Source organism: Mus caroli, unplaced genomic scaffold (assembly GCF_978045245.1).
Source record: "Mus caroli unplaced genomic scaffold, Mus_caroli_1 scaffold_5, whole genome shotgun sequence".
Classification (NCBI taxonomy): Eukaryota; Metazoa; Chordata; class Mammalia; order Rodentia; family Muridae; genus Mus; species Mus caroli.
Window position 1 is genome coordinate 59,819,476 of NW_028227260.1, and position 16,320 is coordinate 59,835,795.

Genomic DNA, 16,320 nt, shown 5'->3' on the forward strand with positions numbered 1-16,320 from the left:
CCTGGGCACCTTCTCCACCAGAGGAGAGTCGGCCTCCAGGGAGGGCTCTGACCCCGAGACTCAGGAGGTGGATCTGAGCTCTAGACTTCTGTGCACCTTCCCTGCAAGATGAGAGCTTGCCTGCAGAGAGTGCTCTGACCACTGGTACTCAGGAGAGAGTTGGACTCCCGGGTGTGCTAACAGAGATTAACAGAATCAAGGAGGAAAAGAAGCTCCAGCCAGAGACAGCTAGAACATCTAACACCAGAGATTACCAGATGGCAAAAGGCAAACATAAGAATGTTACTAACAGAAACCAAGACTACTCGACATCATCAGGACCCAGTACACCCACCACAGCAAGTTCTGGATAACCCAACATACCCGAAAAGCATGATTCGGATTTAAAATCATATCTCATGATGCTGATAAAGGATTTTAAGAATGGCATTAATAACTCACTTAAAAAATACAGGAGAACACTGCTAAACAGGTAGAAGTCCTTAAAGAGGAATCACAAAAAAATCCCTTAAAGAATTATAGGAAAACAAGCAAACAGGTGACATAATTGAACAAAACCATCCAAGATCTAAAAATGGAAGAAGAAACACTGAAGAACACCCAAAGGGAGACAACTCTGGAGATAGAAAACCTAGGAAAGAAACCAGGAACCATAGATGAGAACATCAGCAACAGACTACAAGAGATGGAAAAGAGAATCTCAGATGCAGAAGATCCCATAGAAAACATGGACACAACAATCAAAGAAAATGTGAAATGCAAAAAGATCCTAACCCAAAATATCCAGGAAATCCAGGACACAATAAGAAGACCAAATCTAAGAATAATAGGTATAGATGAGAATAAAGATTTTTTAACTTAAAGGGCTAGTAAATATCTTCAACAAAATTATAGAAAAAAAAACTTCCCTAACCTAAAGAAAGAGATGCCCATGAACATACAAGAAGCATACAGAACTCCAATAGACTGGACCAGAAAAGAAATTCCTCCCGACACATAATAATCAGAACAACAAATGCACTAAATAAAGATAGAATATTAAAAACAGTAAGGGGAAAAAGGTCAAGTAAAATATAAAGACAGACCTGTTAGAATTACACAAGACTTCTCACCAGAGACTATAAGAGCCAGAAGATCCTGGACAGATGTTATACTGACCCTAAGAGAAAAAAAAAATGTCAGCCCAGGCTACTATACCTAGCAAAACTCTCAAACCATAGATGGAGAAACCAAAGTATTCCATGACAAAACCAAATTCCACCATATCTTTCCACGAATCCAGTTCTTCAAAGAATAATAAAAGGAAAACACCAACACAAGGAGGGAACTTATGCCCTAGAAAAAGCAATTATGCCCTTGTCATTGTTGGTGGGATGGCAAGGTGGTAAAACCACTCAGAAAATCAGTCTGGCCATTCCTCAGAAAATTGGACATAGTACTACAGGAAGATCCAGCAATACCTCACCTGGGCATCCATCCAGATGATGTTCCAACTCGTAATAAGGACACATGCTCCATTATGTTCATAGCAGCCTTATTTACAATAGCCAAAAGGTGTAAAGAACCCAGATGCCCCTCAATAGAGGAGTGGATGCAAAAAACATGGTACATTTACACAATGGAGTACTATTCAGCATTTAAAAACAATGAATTCATGGAATTCTTAGGCAAATGGATGGATCTGGAGGGTATCATCCTGAGTGAGGTAACCCAATCACAAAAGAACAGCCTTGATATGCACTCACTGATAAGTGGCTATTAGCCCAGAAACTTAGAGTACCCAAGATACAATTTGCAAAACACATGAAACTCAAGAAGAAGGAAGACTAAAGTCTGGATACTCCATTCCTTCTTAGAATGGGGAACAAAATACCCATGGAAGAAATTCCAGAGACAAAGTTCAGAGCTGGGACAGAATGAAGAACCATCCAGAGACTGTCCCACCCAGGGATCCATCCTATATACAACCACCAAACCCAGACACTATTGCATATGCCAGAAAGCTTTTGCTGACAGGACCCTGATATAGCTCTCTCTTGTGAGGCTATGCCAGTTCCTGGCAAATACAGAAGTTGAAGCTCACAGTCATCTATTGGATGGAACACAGGGCCCCCAATGGAGGAGCAAGAGAAAGTACCCAAGGAGCTAAAGGGGTTTGTGAACCTATAGGAGGAACAACAATATGAACTAACCAGTACCCCCAGAGCTGTGTCTTCATTTGCTTATTTAGCAGAGGATGGTCTAGTCGGTCATCAATTGTAGAAGCCTTTGGTCTTGGGAAGATCCTATGCCCCAGTACAGGGGAATGCCAGGGCCAGGAATCAGGAGTGGGTGGGTTGGGGAGCAGGGCGGGGAGAGGGTATAATGGACTTTTGGGATAGCATTTGAAATGTAAATGAAGAAAATATCTAATAAAAAGTAAATAAAAAACAATAAAAAATACTTTGACATATTGCCAGGGTATTAGCAACAACAAAGAAGTCAATGACTCAAGCTCTACAGTTTGAGAAGCAGTGGTAGAACTGTCACTTGATGTTATCAAAAATTTAACATTAGTTTTAATGTCCCAGCTCAAGTACTGACCAGCTATATGATTGGCAGGTTCCTAAATGTTGTGGAAAATATTTATCTCAAAGTAAGAATACAGTCAATGTGATACTCACCTCATAGGATTATTGATTTGGTTATATGATATAATTTAGTAAAGATCTTAGTGCATAATAAATTTCCAACACATTTTATCATATTGCTGCTCTGGCTTTATGTGGTATTTCTCTCCTCTATACGTATATGAATGACTTTGTCTCATGTTTTAATTTTGGAATGGTTCATGAGAATTTGATAAAAGATTGAATTCAGCCTGCTCAGAATGTTGCACAGAATTGGTGCAATATTTAAAACAATCCCAAATCTACAAAACTTTTTTTAGAACTCCCCCTTAGGACAGTAGCTTGTAAACCTTGCTAACCACAACTATAGCAGGAAGTAACTTCTAAAATGACCTGGTTAGGTTTGTTTTCTAAACTTACATTAAGCTATAATCAAGTGGGACTAGAAATGTTACCTGAGAAAATGCTTTCATCAGATTGCCTGTAGGCAAGTCTGTAGGATATTCTCTTGACTGCTAATTTACAGGGGAGGGCTCACACAAGTGTTCCTGAGTTGTGTAAGAATGTGGGATAAGTAAGCCATAGGTACAATCTAGTAAACACTGGACCTCCATGGTCCTTGCTTCAATTCCTGCCTCCAGGTCCCTCCCTTGAGTTCCTGCCCTGACTTACTTCAGAGATGGATTGTGACTTGGGAGTTATAAGATGAACTCAACTCATCCTCCTGTAGTTGCTTTTGACAATTTAGTTTTAAGTCAGATCACTATAAACACTAAGGCGTGTATCAAATTTATCCAATTCCACCTTTTGCTTCAAAGCTCAAAGTTTATCGTTAGTAACAAGTATTGACAGTTGATTTTTTTAAAGTGGCAGGTGATATTTAATCATTTTTTGTCTGACTAGATACCTAATTTAGAATAACCATGGTTTACCAACCAGCTATTCAATGAATAACAAACAATGTGTTTCATGAAACTATAAGTTGTTAATCATACACCTTCATCACAAGAGTTCTGATTGATATTTCCATAATAGTCATACCTTCTTATTTTATCAGACAAGAAAATACTATGGTTGAGAATTTTAATAAAATATTTTTTACAGATTTACTAGTGATAATTTTAAACTGGCTTTTAACCTTATACAGTGCATAAGAGTAAGAAATTATGTGACACCCACAATAGTTGGTGTTGTGCTTAGGAGTCAAAAATTGCATCAAGTGTTTCTTCTCTGGGTAGTTCTTCAATACAGTTTTAGCTCTCAATGTGTTCCTAGCCTTAGCCAGCCTCTCACAGAAGCACATTTGTGTCTCAAAACGGACAATTTTTTCATTGTTACAATTTAATAGTACAAAGATAGCCTAAGATGTGGCAAATCTTGAGATCTATTAGAATATTATAGAAAAACTGTAAGATAATAAGCACAAAAAACAAATTTTGATTAAAACTACTCCACGAGTTTAGTGCCATTGGATTCAAATATCAGCACTTAGAGGTAAAGTCTGGAGATCAGGAAGTGAGCTACATGGTGAACTCAAGGCCAGCCTGGTATACATGAAGATTCCTCTAAAAAAAAAAAAAAAAATCCAATTGTATCACAGAATTTAAATGAGTTAGAATTTTGGCAACTTAGCATCATGCTTTCCATGCCTTTCTTTCTTTCTAGATAGCCATTGCTTTGCATGTGTTTAACGTTATAAAGATGCACAACCTCAGACTGTGAGATGGATGGCTCAGAGGGTGAACATACCTGCTATGTAAGCCTGAAAACATATGCTGGATCCATAAAAACCATGTAGAAGGAGGAGAGAATCAACTCCAGGAAGTTGTCCTCTGCCCTACATATATGCACCATGGCACACACACACACACACACACACACACACACACACAGAGAGATGCATGCACACACCCACATACACACACACATTGAAATTAAGTTTTTAAAAAGCATGGCTATTTTAAACACCGAAACAGGTGATTTCTGTCAGTGCTTGGTGCTTTAATGCAATTTAACTAGCCTTTATCGACTTTTTCCATATGCAAATGAGAGAATGTTCTAGATCACCTTTAAGCTATATTCTAGTTTTAGTATTCTATAAACTTAAAGTCCCTGATAAATATATGATTAGGCTTTCACCTAGCCAAGGGATTACATAAAACCTGATTACTTGTTTGAATTAAATAAGTTCTATTTGCAAATATTATTTTGAGGAAATAACTTGTTCATTAAAAAGTAAAATTATTCATACACTTGTATACACTTTGCAACATTAGGAACATAATTTCATCAAGCTAATTGGGGATCAACGAATGAAATCTTTGTTTTCAAAAACACAAAAAAACCCAATTTGCAACCTTCACAGATCGAATAAGGAAAAGATCCTGAGCTCAAAGATCTTCCTGAGGGAAAGAAGAATAGCTGGAGAAATAAACACACAGGTTCAGAAAATTAAATTTGCATCAGCCTCATTAGGCTTATATCTAGTTGTTTACTTCTCTTATTTTACAGAAAATTAGATTTACATATACCAAAAATGTGTGTGTGTATAAGGCATATTGTTTCTTAGATGAGAGGAAGCCAAATGGGATATGTATTTACATAATAACTGTGACTCATACACAAGGCAGCAACACACAATGAATCTAGTTGAAATTTGAATGCATAGTTTTTTTTTCTGTCTAGCATCAAAAGAAAACATTGAAAAATGATGTTTGAAAAATGTATCTGATTGAGACTTGACGTGCCAGGGATACCCGGGGGAGTGGGCCCAACAGCTTAGAGGAGAAGGCGAGGAGGGGTGGGGAAGAATGGTGAGAGGGGGTGACCAGGAGAGTGGCAGTGAGCAGGATATAAAGTAAATAAGTAAAAAAAAAATATAAAATTGACAAAAGGATATGAAGTATAAAGTGGATAATTTCTTCAATAAAGGATGTTTGCAAAACAGAAAAAAAATGTGCCTTATTTACCTGAGAAGATATGGAGAGATTTTATGTGATCTTTAAAACAAGAGCTAAAGACTCAATAACCAATTGGTGTTCAATATAGATGATGACATCTTGATAGCCATACTCCTTTTCTTTTGTTAACAACACCTTAGCTCTTTTCTGAAAGAGCCGATCCAGAAATCAGTCATGTTTCTTTGGTGAAAATGGAAACATGCACTATAATACTCAAAAACGGTTTGGAAGGTTAGGATAGTGTTTTTTTTTTTTTTTTCTTGTCACAGTATCTGGGATATTACTGGCATTGAGTGGGTGTTATGAATATTAAGTGTCATGAAATATACTGGATATTCCTGACAATTGAAAAGGTATTTCATGCCCTATTAAACTGCAAATGTCTAAACAAATATTTGTTGAGATTGAGGGGAGATATTAATTAAATATTATTAAGTTACTGGGCATGGTGGCTCATTGCTGTAATCCCAGTACTTGAAAGATAGAAGCTGGAGAATCAGGAATTGAAAGCAAGCCTTGATTATATAACAAGTTAGAGGCCAGACAAAACAAAACAACGTGTAAATACCCCCAAACTCAAATCCATTGGAAGCATGTATTAGTCAGCTTTGCATTACAACAGAACACTTGAGAGGTAACTAACTTTATAAATAGTTTGTTTAGCTTACAATTTTCAACATTAAAGGGCCTGACATTTTCGATGGATTTTGCTGAGAATGTCATAGCAAATGATGGATGACAAAGGCCGAAGTGCATATTGTACATCTCACACAAGTAAATTAAAAAAAAAAAAAAACCATACAGAGGATGGGGCTAAGTTTACTTATTTTATAGCATTCCTCCTACAGGAACTCAAAGAGGTCATACTGACACGACTTCATGTCCCCAGTGATCCAAAACACAACTTTCTTGGAATTACCTCCTAATAGCACCATCCTGTACAGGAGTCTTCACTCTAATGGTCTCTTGGGGGTTACTTAGTTAAATCATATTCAAACTATATAGTATTTTATAGTTGTAAATGGCCTAAAAGCTGTCATTCATACTGATTTAGTTACCGTGAATTATTATTCAACCCATCCTGCCATCGATTTTCTATATATTACCTTTCTAGAATTCCTTTTTGTGGGATGTTGGATTTCCTCAATTATGCCTTTAGTTTTCATTTTTCTATTGTACTGTTTTACAGAGATTTCAGAAATAGAAGAGTACATTCCGGATCACATTCCATCACTGAAAGAAATAAAAGCAGGAACTCAGGGTGGGAACTGAAGCAGAGCCATGGAAGAATATTAGCTTGCTTGTTATGGCTCATTCAGCCTAGGATTTTTTAAAGATTTATTTATTTTATGTCTATGAGTACACTGTTGCTGTCTTCAGACACAGCAGAAAAGTTCATCGGATCCCATTACAGAACATTGTGAGCTACAATGTGGTTGCTGGGAATTGAACTCAGAACCTCTGGAAGAGCAGTCAGAGTGTTCTTACCCAATGAGCCATCTCTCCAGCCTGATGCCCTCTTCTAGTGTGTCTGAAGACAGCCTAGTTTCTTTGTTTTTGTTTTGTTTTGTTTTTGTTTTTTGAGACAGGGTTTCTCTGTGTAGCCCTGGCTGTCCTGGAACTCACTGTGTAGACCAGGCTGGCCTCGAACTCAAAAATCTGCCTGCCTCTGCCTCCCAAGTGCTGGGATTAAAGGTGGGCGCCACCACTGCCCGGCAACAGCCTAGTTTCTTATAAAACCAACAATTGGCATCTTTCAGCAGTGAGCTGGGCCCTAACACATCAGCCAGTAATTTAGAAAATACCTCACAGATCTGACGGAGGCATATTCTTTCTCCATTGAAGCTTTTCTCCCTAAATATGTTCAGGTTTGTGTGAGGCTGACAAAATTCAACCAGGACAATAAGCGAATTTGGTAAGGGTGTCGAAAATGGATTTTAAAATTCATTGTAAGTAGGATTAAAAAACAGTACAGTTACTGTGGCAATTAATCGTTTGTTCAAAAATTAACTTACTGTGGAATGTGTTTGTCATCCCAGGAATACAGAAGAAGAAGCAGATGATCACACAGATAAGACCAACCTCAATGAAACAAAGAATCCATCTCAAGAAATTAGCAATATAACTACCATATGATCTAGCAATTGACACATGGATAAATTTTCCAAATAGTTGAGGGCAGAATTTATTTAAAAATGTGACTTCATATAACTCCATGAAATTTCATGTAAGTACTGTATTCACATGCTTTCTCCCTACCCTCTTCTCCCACATCCCTCTGAGTCCTTTTTAAATTTACTTCTATAATTAGCATGTGTATATGTGTGCACTATTCACAGTAACCAAAAAAGGAGGGAATCCATTCACATGTCCGTGAAAAGATGAATACAACATGATATATGTATCCAATGAAATATTTTTCATATTTAAAAAGAAAGGAAATCCTTTAAAATGGATGAAGCTTGAGGGTACTATAAGTGAAATAAGAGTCTCAGAAAGGCAGATCTTGTATCATTCCTTCTTTATGGGATATTTAAAGTAGGCAAATTCATAGGAACAAAGTCAGATCGATAATTTCCACCACCTAAATGGAAGGATTAAAGGGAGTTGTGTATTTTTTATAGAGATTCAATTTTTTAAGACATAAAAGTTTTAGAGAATAGTTTCACAATAATGTGAATATTCTTAATACTCCTACACTTTAAAATGATTAAGAAAGAGGCCTAGAGAGATGACTCAGAGATTAAGAGCACTGATTGCTCTACCAGAAGACCTGGGATCAATTCCCAGCATCCATATGGGCAGTCACAGCCATCCTTAACTCTAGTCCCAGGCAATCTGATTGCTTCTTTTGGTTTCTTTGGGAACCAGGCACAGACATGGTGTAAACACATGCATACAGACAAAAAAAACCTATACCCATAGAGTAACATTTAAAAATGATTAAGAAATTAATGTTTGTTTTGTACCTCAAAAACAGCCGAAAAATTAAAAAGTCTCTGGGAATGCAATTAAAGCAATTATATTCTAAACAACTGTAGAGTGATCAAAATTTTGCAGAGAGTTTGGGTCTAGCTAGGTATGTGATCACCAAGAAATACATGGGAAACAACTAGTAATTGCTGAATTGCCTTTGAGAGTGTTAAGCTAATATAAAAATATATTGTGTTTTGCAAAATAAAATGAAATGAAAAAATTTGAAAGAGACCTGTGTTACTTAGACTACTGTTGAACTTCTTGGGAAATCTGTAGAGAAACTTTGTACTGACACCAATACATTTCCCATCCTCCTTTGCTGCATTTCCCTACATATTTTTTTTTATAGCTTTTCCTTTAAAATTCTGAAAAAGTTAAGACATTGCATTCTGTAAGAATGGTATTTTTAAATTGGTTACATTACAAGTAAAAGGATATTATGTTTAAAATGTCAATAAATGGGCACCCTTCTCTTGCTCACTGCTACTAAGATGACCATCTCTTATCTGCCCAATGTTAATAGTCTCCTCTGTATTTCTTCCCAGCAAAGAAACCTGGGCTCTTTTTAGTTAAAAGGATTTTTACTTGGGTTTTTTTTTTCAATCTCTTTATTTCTTATGTGTCTGTTTATGCTATCTTCTTGGTTTAATTTTGGTATTTCAGATGAACTGAAAAGTTTGCTCATTTATTTTTACTAACTTAGCAGAGTGCAGGTTTTTATGTTAATTCCCTTATTCAGAATTTCTTAAGTGATTATTGTAATGCTCCTTTGTTCATCCCTGATTTTATTAATTTGAATCTTTTGTTGTTGATGTTGTTGTTGTTGTTGCTGTTGCTGCTGCTGCTATTGCTGCTAACTGGTGAGTCTATAGCTCTTATCTTCTCAAAGCACCAGTTCTTAGATTTGTTGATTCTTTGTATTACTTTCTTTGTTTCTATTACATCAGTTTCTGCTTTTACTTTATTACTTATTGCCATCTACTGGATTTGGTTCTGGTCTGATCTTGTTTTTCAAACTCTTGTGTTGTATTATTATAATAGTCATTTATTTGTACTCTTTCTGAGTCTCAAATGTGGATACTTAGAGCTAAAAATTTCCCTCTTAAGGTAACTTTTAATATGTCCCACAGGTTTTACTGTTTTGTATTTCAATTTTCATTTAGTTCTAAGATATTTGTGGCTTATTACTCATTCAGTAATATTAATCTCCAAGAGTTTGGATACTTTTTAGAGACTCAATTTGCTGCTGACTTTAAGCTTTACTGCATTGTGGCTAGACAAGTTACACAGAGATACTTCAGTTTTCTGAAATTGCTAACATTTGTGTGTGTGTGCACATGTGTGTGTGTGTGTGTGTGTGTGTTTGTGTCAGTACATGGCCTACTTTAGAGAAGGTTTCATGGGCTATTGAGTTGATTTAGCTAGCTTTCCACTGTGGTGATGGAACATATGGCCATAAGCATCTTGGGAAGGAATAGTATAAACCTTTTAACATACCTCCTTCCACAAGCCTAATCTTCTTATCCTTCCCAAACAGTTCTACCAATTGTTTAATGCTGGAGGGTGTACCATACTTGATTTCAAGATATATTGTTACTTGCACGAAACCAGACGTGTGTGTGTGTAAAATAGAAGCCTCAGACATGAATATGAAAAATTATATCCATCTGATATTTGGCGAAGATGCCAAATATACATACAGGAGGAAAGACAACATCCTTAACAAAAGATCATAAGAAAACTGGATGTGTACCTATAGAAGAATAAAATTAGACTGGTATCTATCTCATTGCACAAAAATAAACTTTAAATGGTTCAGAGACCTGAATATAAAAGCCAAAATGCTGAAATAGCTAGAAGAAAATATAGTACATACTCTACAAGGTATCAGAACAAGAAGAGACTTTATAAATAGGACTCCATTGACTCAGTAATTAAGGCCAACAACTTAAAAACGGGAATTCATAAAACTATAAATCTTCTATATAGCAAAATAAACAATCAAATGAGTGAAGAAGAAGCCCACCAAGTGGGGTAGAATCTTAGCCAGCTATATATCTGATAGAGGATTAATATTTAGGATATACAAAAACTTTGAATAATAGAGTCAAGAAAACAAACAATTCAAGGAAAAATGGACTATGGACTGAACAGAGAATTCTCTAAAGAAGAAATAAAAATGGCTAACAAATACCTTTTAATGTGATCAACATCCTTAGCAACTAGAAAAGTGCATATTAAAACTACTTTGACATTTTATCTTACCCCACTCGGAATAGCTAAGAGCAAGAGAACAGTGGACAACAAATGCTGGTAAGGATTAGGGGAAAAGAGACTCCTCATTTACTGTTGAGATTGCAAACGGTTGAGGCCACTAGGAAATCAGTGTGGAGAATTCTGAAAAAGATAAATATAGCTCTACCATATGATCCAGCTATACCAATCCTCAGCATATTCCCAAAGGACATGACATTCTACTCTATAGCTACTTGCTTAACTATGTTAAATGCTGTTTTATTCACAATAGCTAGGAAATGAAATCAATATAAATGTCCTTCAACTGATGAATAGAAAATGAAAATAGAAGACATTGGAGTTGTTCTCAGTTATAAAGGAAAATGAAATTCATGAAATTTTCAGGTAAATGCATGGGACTAGTAAATATTAATTACACTGAGTCCAATAAGCCAGTTCCAGAAAAACAAATGTATGATCTCTCTTATCAGTGGATCCTAGCTCCCAGTTTTAGATGTTAATTACATAACTGTAATAATATCAGAAACTAGAAAAGCAATAAGAGGCCATGGAGGTAGAATGGGGAGAAGTAATAGTAGAAAGAGGCCAGATGACAGAAGTGTTATAAAAGTGGAAAAGAGAAGAACTAACAAGCTCTACTTGGGGAGAGGGGACAATACAATGAAGACAGAAGAAAGCGGAAGTAACACTATGGAAGTTTGAAAATGCCATAGGGGGCTGGAGTGATGGCTCAGCAGTTAAGAGCACCGAATGCTCTTCCGGAGGTCCTGAGTTCAAATCTCAGCAACCACATGGTGGCTTACAACCATCTGTAACAAGACCTGATTCCCTCTTCTGGTGTCTGAAGACAGCTACAGTGTGCTTAACTAAAATAAATGTTTTTTAAAAATAAAAAAAAAAAACATACCATAGGGAAATGTATTACTTTGTCTATTCCTGTGTGTGTATGTATATATATATATATATATATATGTGTGTGTGTGTGTGTGTATCACATATTTTTATAGTTTCAATAAAATTACAAAAAAAAAAACAAAAAAAAAAAACAAACCAGGGTGACAAAGCTGCCACTAATATCCAATGACTAACAAAATCCCTATTACAGATCACTACAGAAATCTAAAACTGGTCAAAATTCAGAGGTCAAGTGACTGTGGGGTAGCACTTCCTACCTGATAGAACTGCACAGAGTCCTTATACGTAAGGCTCAGGGAACATCATAGAAAAAGGGGCAGAGAAACTGTAAAAGCCAGAGGTTCAGGATGGCTGCTATGAAACAGTGTCTTCTACACATGACAGGGAAGATACATCTATGAAATACCAACAATATGGTCACCTAAATATGACCATCACAATAACAATACAAAATTATAATTGCACGGAGGAAATATCCCTTGATGAAGAGCTACTGGAAGAAGGAAATTAAGTCTTCTCTAGGGACGAGTCCTATGATAATTTATCCAATCCCACATGGTCAGCACTAAACATATAAACACTCAAACAACACTATATTGACTCAACAAGTTTTGTGTGTGTTTACATAAGAACAATAATTGAAGAAGAGTTAATAAATTTGAGTGAGGGATGGACACAGAAGTTGGAAGATGAAATGCTCTAAGTGCAGTGATCACATATGAAGTTATGAAACAAATTTTAAATTAAAAAATGAAAGAACTGCAGGCAGTAGTAACACACACCTTTAACCCCAGCACTCAGAAGGCAGAGACAGATGGATCTCTTGTGAGTCTGAGGCCAGCCGGGTCTACAGAGTGAGTTCCAGGACAGCTGGGGCTACACAGAGAAACCCTGTCTAGAGAAAACTAAAACAAGCTAAATGGGGGGGGGGATCTGAATCAGTTTGCTTTGGACTTTTCAATCTGAAATTGAAGTAGAGCAAAGGGTACTAAAGTGAGCCTGTCTAAAAAGTCATTACAGCTGTTCAGCTTCAGAGTATGTCTACTGCTACTGTTGCTGTTTGTTTTACTGAGACAAGGTCTCTCAAGGCCTTGACTTGCCTAGAATTTATTCTGTAGCCTAGGTTGACCTTGGACTCCTCTCAGCTCCCAGAGTGCAAAGATTACACACCAGTGCTGCCCCACCAATCCTGGCAAATGCTGAATATTTGACAAGTATCTGTGTAGAATCTGAAGATCTAATTTGAATCTCCAGGGATATCTAGGCTACTGATTATTAATTACTTTTCCAGAGGGTTTTTTTTTTTGCTTTATTTCAATGTTAAAGGGAATCTTGATATTTTATTAATAAAGAAAGAATAAATATTCTTGAAGAAATTTTATAAAAACCTTATGTATCTAAGTGTAAACTAAGAAAAATGCTGTTGTTGATGAAATGTGAACCCTATTGTGCATCTAAAAATGATTTTGAAAGAACCATCTCTTGTCAGATAGTGGTGACACATGCTTTAATCCCTCCACTTGGGAGGCAGAGGTAGTTGGCTCTTTGAATTCTAGGCCAGCAGATTATAGGGCGAGAGTTCCAGAACAGCTAGGACTATACAAAAAAAAAAATCCTATCTCAGAAAACCAAAAATGAAACAACAAAAAAGAAATAAAATAAAATAAAATATCATCTCTGTGTTGGATAAATAAAATTCAAAAGAATTTCAAGAAGCTGGTGAAATGGTTTAACTGGTATAGGTGGATTCATGCAAGAAGCTTTAAGTTCAATCCCTAGCACTGAATAAGATGGGCATGGTGCTATTTGCCTGTAATCCCATCACTGGGGAAGTGAAAGAATATGATCAGAAGTTCAAGGTCATTTTCAACAACACAGTGAGTTAAGAGCTAGACTAAGATTCAAGAGACCATATCTATATCTATATCTATATCTATATCTATATCTATATCTATATCTATATCTATATCTATATCTATATCTATATCTATCTGAGTCAGGCATGGTAGTGTACACTGTTAAACACAGCACTTGGGAGGTGAAGCAAGATTCGGAATTCATGGTTGTCACTGGCTGCATATTGAAGTTCCATGCCAACCATGAGGAACATGAGCTCCTGTGGTTTTAAAAAATTAATTACTTTAAAAATTCTCAGCAATAACAGCTGGTGCAAAGAGAAAACAAAATAACCAATTTGGCTGCATTTAAATATTTACTGGGTGAGTAATTATTTTAAAATGGCAACTAACTTCAAGATCTGATAGGATAGAATCCCAACTCAAAACAAAAAATTGTAGGACTATGGATGTACTCAGCTGCAGAACATATGGTTAGCATATGGGGCACCCTAGGTTTGATCTCTAGTACCACAAATCTCTCTCCAATGCACTTGCACAAAACACACACACACACACACACACACACACACACACACACACACACACACCAGCCTCCTGAAACACACATGGCATCCAGAGATAGCATGCCCTGTCATTTAAATTGATGTTTAATTTGAAAATGTAAACTGTTGAGATTTCAAGAAATTGTTACCATTGTACTTCAGAAATAGATTAAGAAGTGGACCTATGATGGATATTAGATTTGTAGATTTAGTCTGTTCCTTGGGAAGACTATACAATGGGACAGTGATGAATAAACACTATGACAGTCTACTTTCCTTTGCTGTATTAAATACCCAAGAGAAATCAGAGGAAATGTTTATTTTCTATTCAGTTTTAAGGATTTCAATCCACGGTTTCTTGGCCTGATGACTTTGGGCCTGTAATGAGAGCATGGTGAAATAAACCTGTTCACTTCTGGGTTCAGTATCTCTTACAAGTCCATGCCTCCACTAGCCTACCTTTCATTAACTGAACCCTATATTCCAAAGGTTACACCACTTCCAAGCTGGAGGCCAAGCCTTCAACACAAGAGACTGGAGAAGTTGGATGGGAGACTTTTTTTTTTTTTTTTTGGTTTTTCGAGACAGGGTTTCTCTTTGTAGTCCTGGCTGTCCTGGCACTCACTTTGTAGACCAGGCTGGCCTCGAACTCAGAAATCCGCCTGCCTCTGCCTCCCGAGATGGGAGATATTTAAGATACAAACCATAGCAAAGAGTTTAAAAGCCACAGTAAAATTATTACAATTGATTGAACTTTGTTTTCTACTTTTAATAAAAGTCAAATCAATATAGAATACATCCAGTATTTCAATGGAAGTTTAAATATTTTGGTTTAATAAAGTATTATAATAATAAACTATATAATGTAGATAAAATATTTTATCTTCATAGTTCATGATGCTTTTGTGGAACTATAAATAAAATGTAACACTAGGTGTCCCATAGTTTTCTGTGGAATTATTTATTCTAAAGTATATTTTTATACTTTAAGCATTTCATACATGAATATAATGTATTTTGATTAGATTCACCTTCAGTCATTCCCTTAATTCCTCTTAGATCCATCTTCTATCTCCCTACCCCTGCCACCCAGTCCAATTTGTGCTGCTCATATACTAACGGATATAAGGCCATCCTCTGAAGCATGGTTGACTAACCAGTGACCATATCCATAAAGATAACTAACTGCCTTTCCCTACATTAGAATGTTCCATGTTCTTAAAAGCTTTATTCCATGAGTGAAACATGGCACTTAGCAGATCAATAGGGTACTGTATTTCTAACACCAATTAATGGCTGGATGTCATAACACAGACATGAGAAATGAAATTGGTACACAGTGGTAGTAACAGATGGTAGTAGTCCATACAGATGGTAGTTTGTGCTATATTAATAACCTTGTAAAATGTAGGAAACATAATTATGTTTCATATTCCTAATATCATATAAATTATGATACAGATAAAATACACTACAGGTTCTGGAATTCATTGGGTGTATATTTTGGCTAACCATGTTTTTTGATAGCTTTTCGATTACCAAATGATTTTTTACTATGGAGCACCATCTAGAGGAAATGTAGGAAAAAAAATACTAAGCAGAAAGTGAGTAAAATAAAAATTAAATGAAAAGCAGTCAGCCAGGTGCGATGTATCATGACTGCAATGCTATCTCTTAGGAAGTCAAAGCAGAAGGATCACAAGTTCCAGGCCAGACTGGGCTCCATAGTGGGCTCCAGATTAGCCTGTGTTACATTGTGAAACTGTGCCTCAAAAAATAAAATAAAATAAACAACTAAGCTTAACAAAGCAACACTTGTAAGATTATATATAGCTTTGAAGTTCTTTTCTTACTGAACTACCAATTAGTTTTTATGTTAAGTTATGAAGCTTGGAGAAATGGTTAAGAGCACTGGCTGCTCTTTCAGATGATCTGGGTTCAATTCTCAGCAACTACACAGCCACTCACAACTGTCTGTAACTCCCATTCCAGGCATCAGATACCCTCACACCGACATGCATGCAGGCAAAACACCAATGTGTGTGTATATATACATATATTTAAAGTATTTAAAAAGAGAGATAAAGTACACAGGCAATGCGCCTACCTAATATATACAAAGCCCTGAGAATGATCTTTAGCAACCCTCCCCAACATATAAAAAAGGGATCCTTAAAAATACCTATACGTTGTTTCATATATT

General features: G+C 36.2%; 1 long non-coding RNA gene across 4 annotated transcripts in view; it reads right to left on the reverse strand.

Annotated features, from left to right (window-relative positions):
- The window catches only part of LOC110287542 (uncharacterized), a 58,295-nt gene that overhangs the window by 10,898 nt on the left and 31,077 nt on the right, over nt 1–16,320 (reverse strand). For 3 of the 4 annotated variants that reach the window (XR_015047146.1, XR_015047145.1, XR_003835656.2), the window contains one exon: nt 6,676–6,802. This is a non-coding gene — a long non-coding RNA (uncharacterized LOC110287542). Of the gene's footprint in view, nt 1–4,110; nt 4,175–6,675; nt 6,803–16,320 lie in introns of those variants that run through there. The other variant, XR_015047144.1, reaches the window with a different exon arrangement.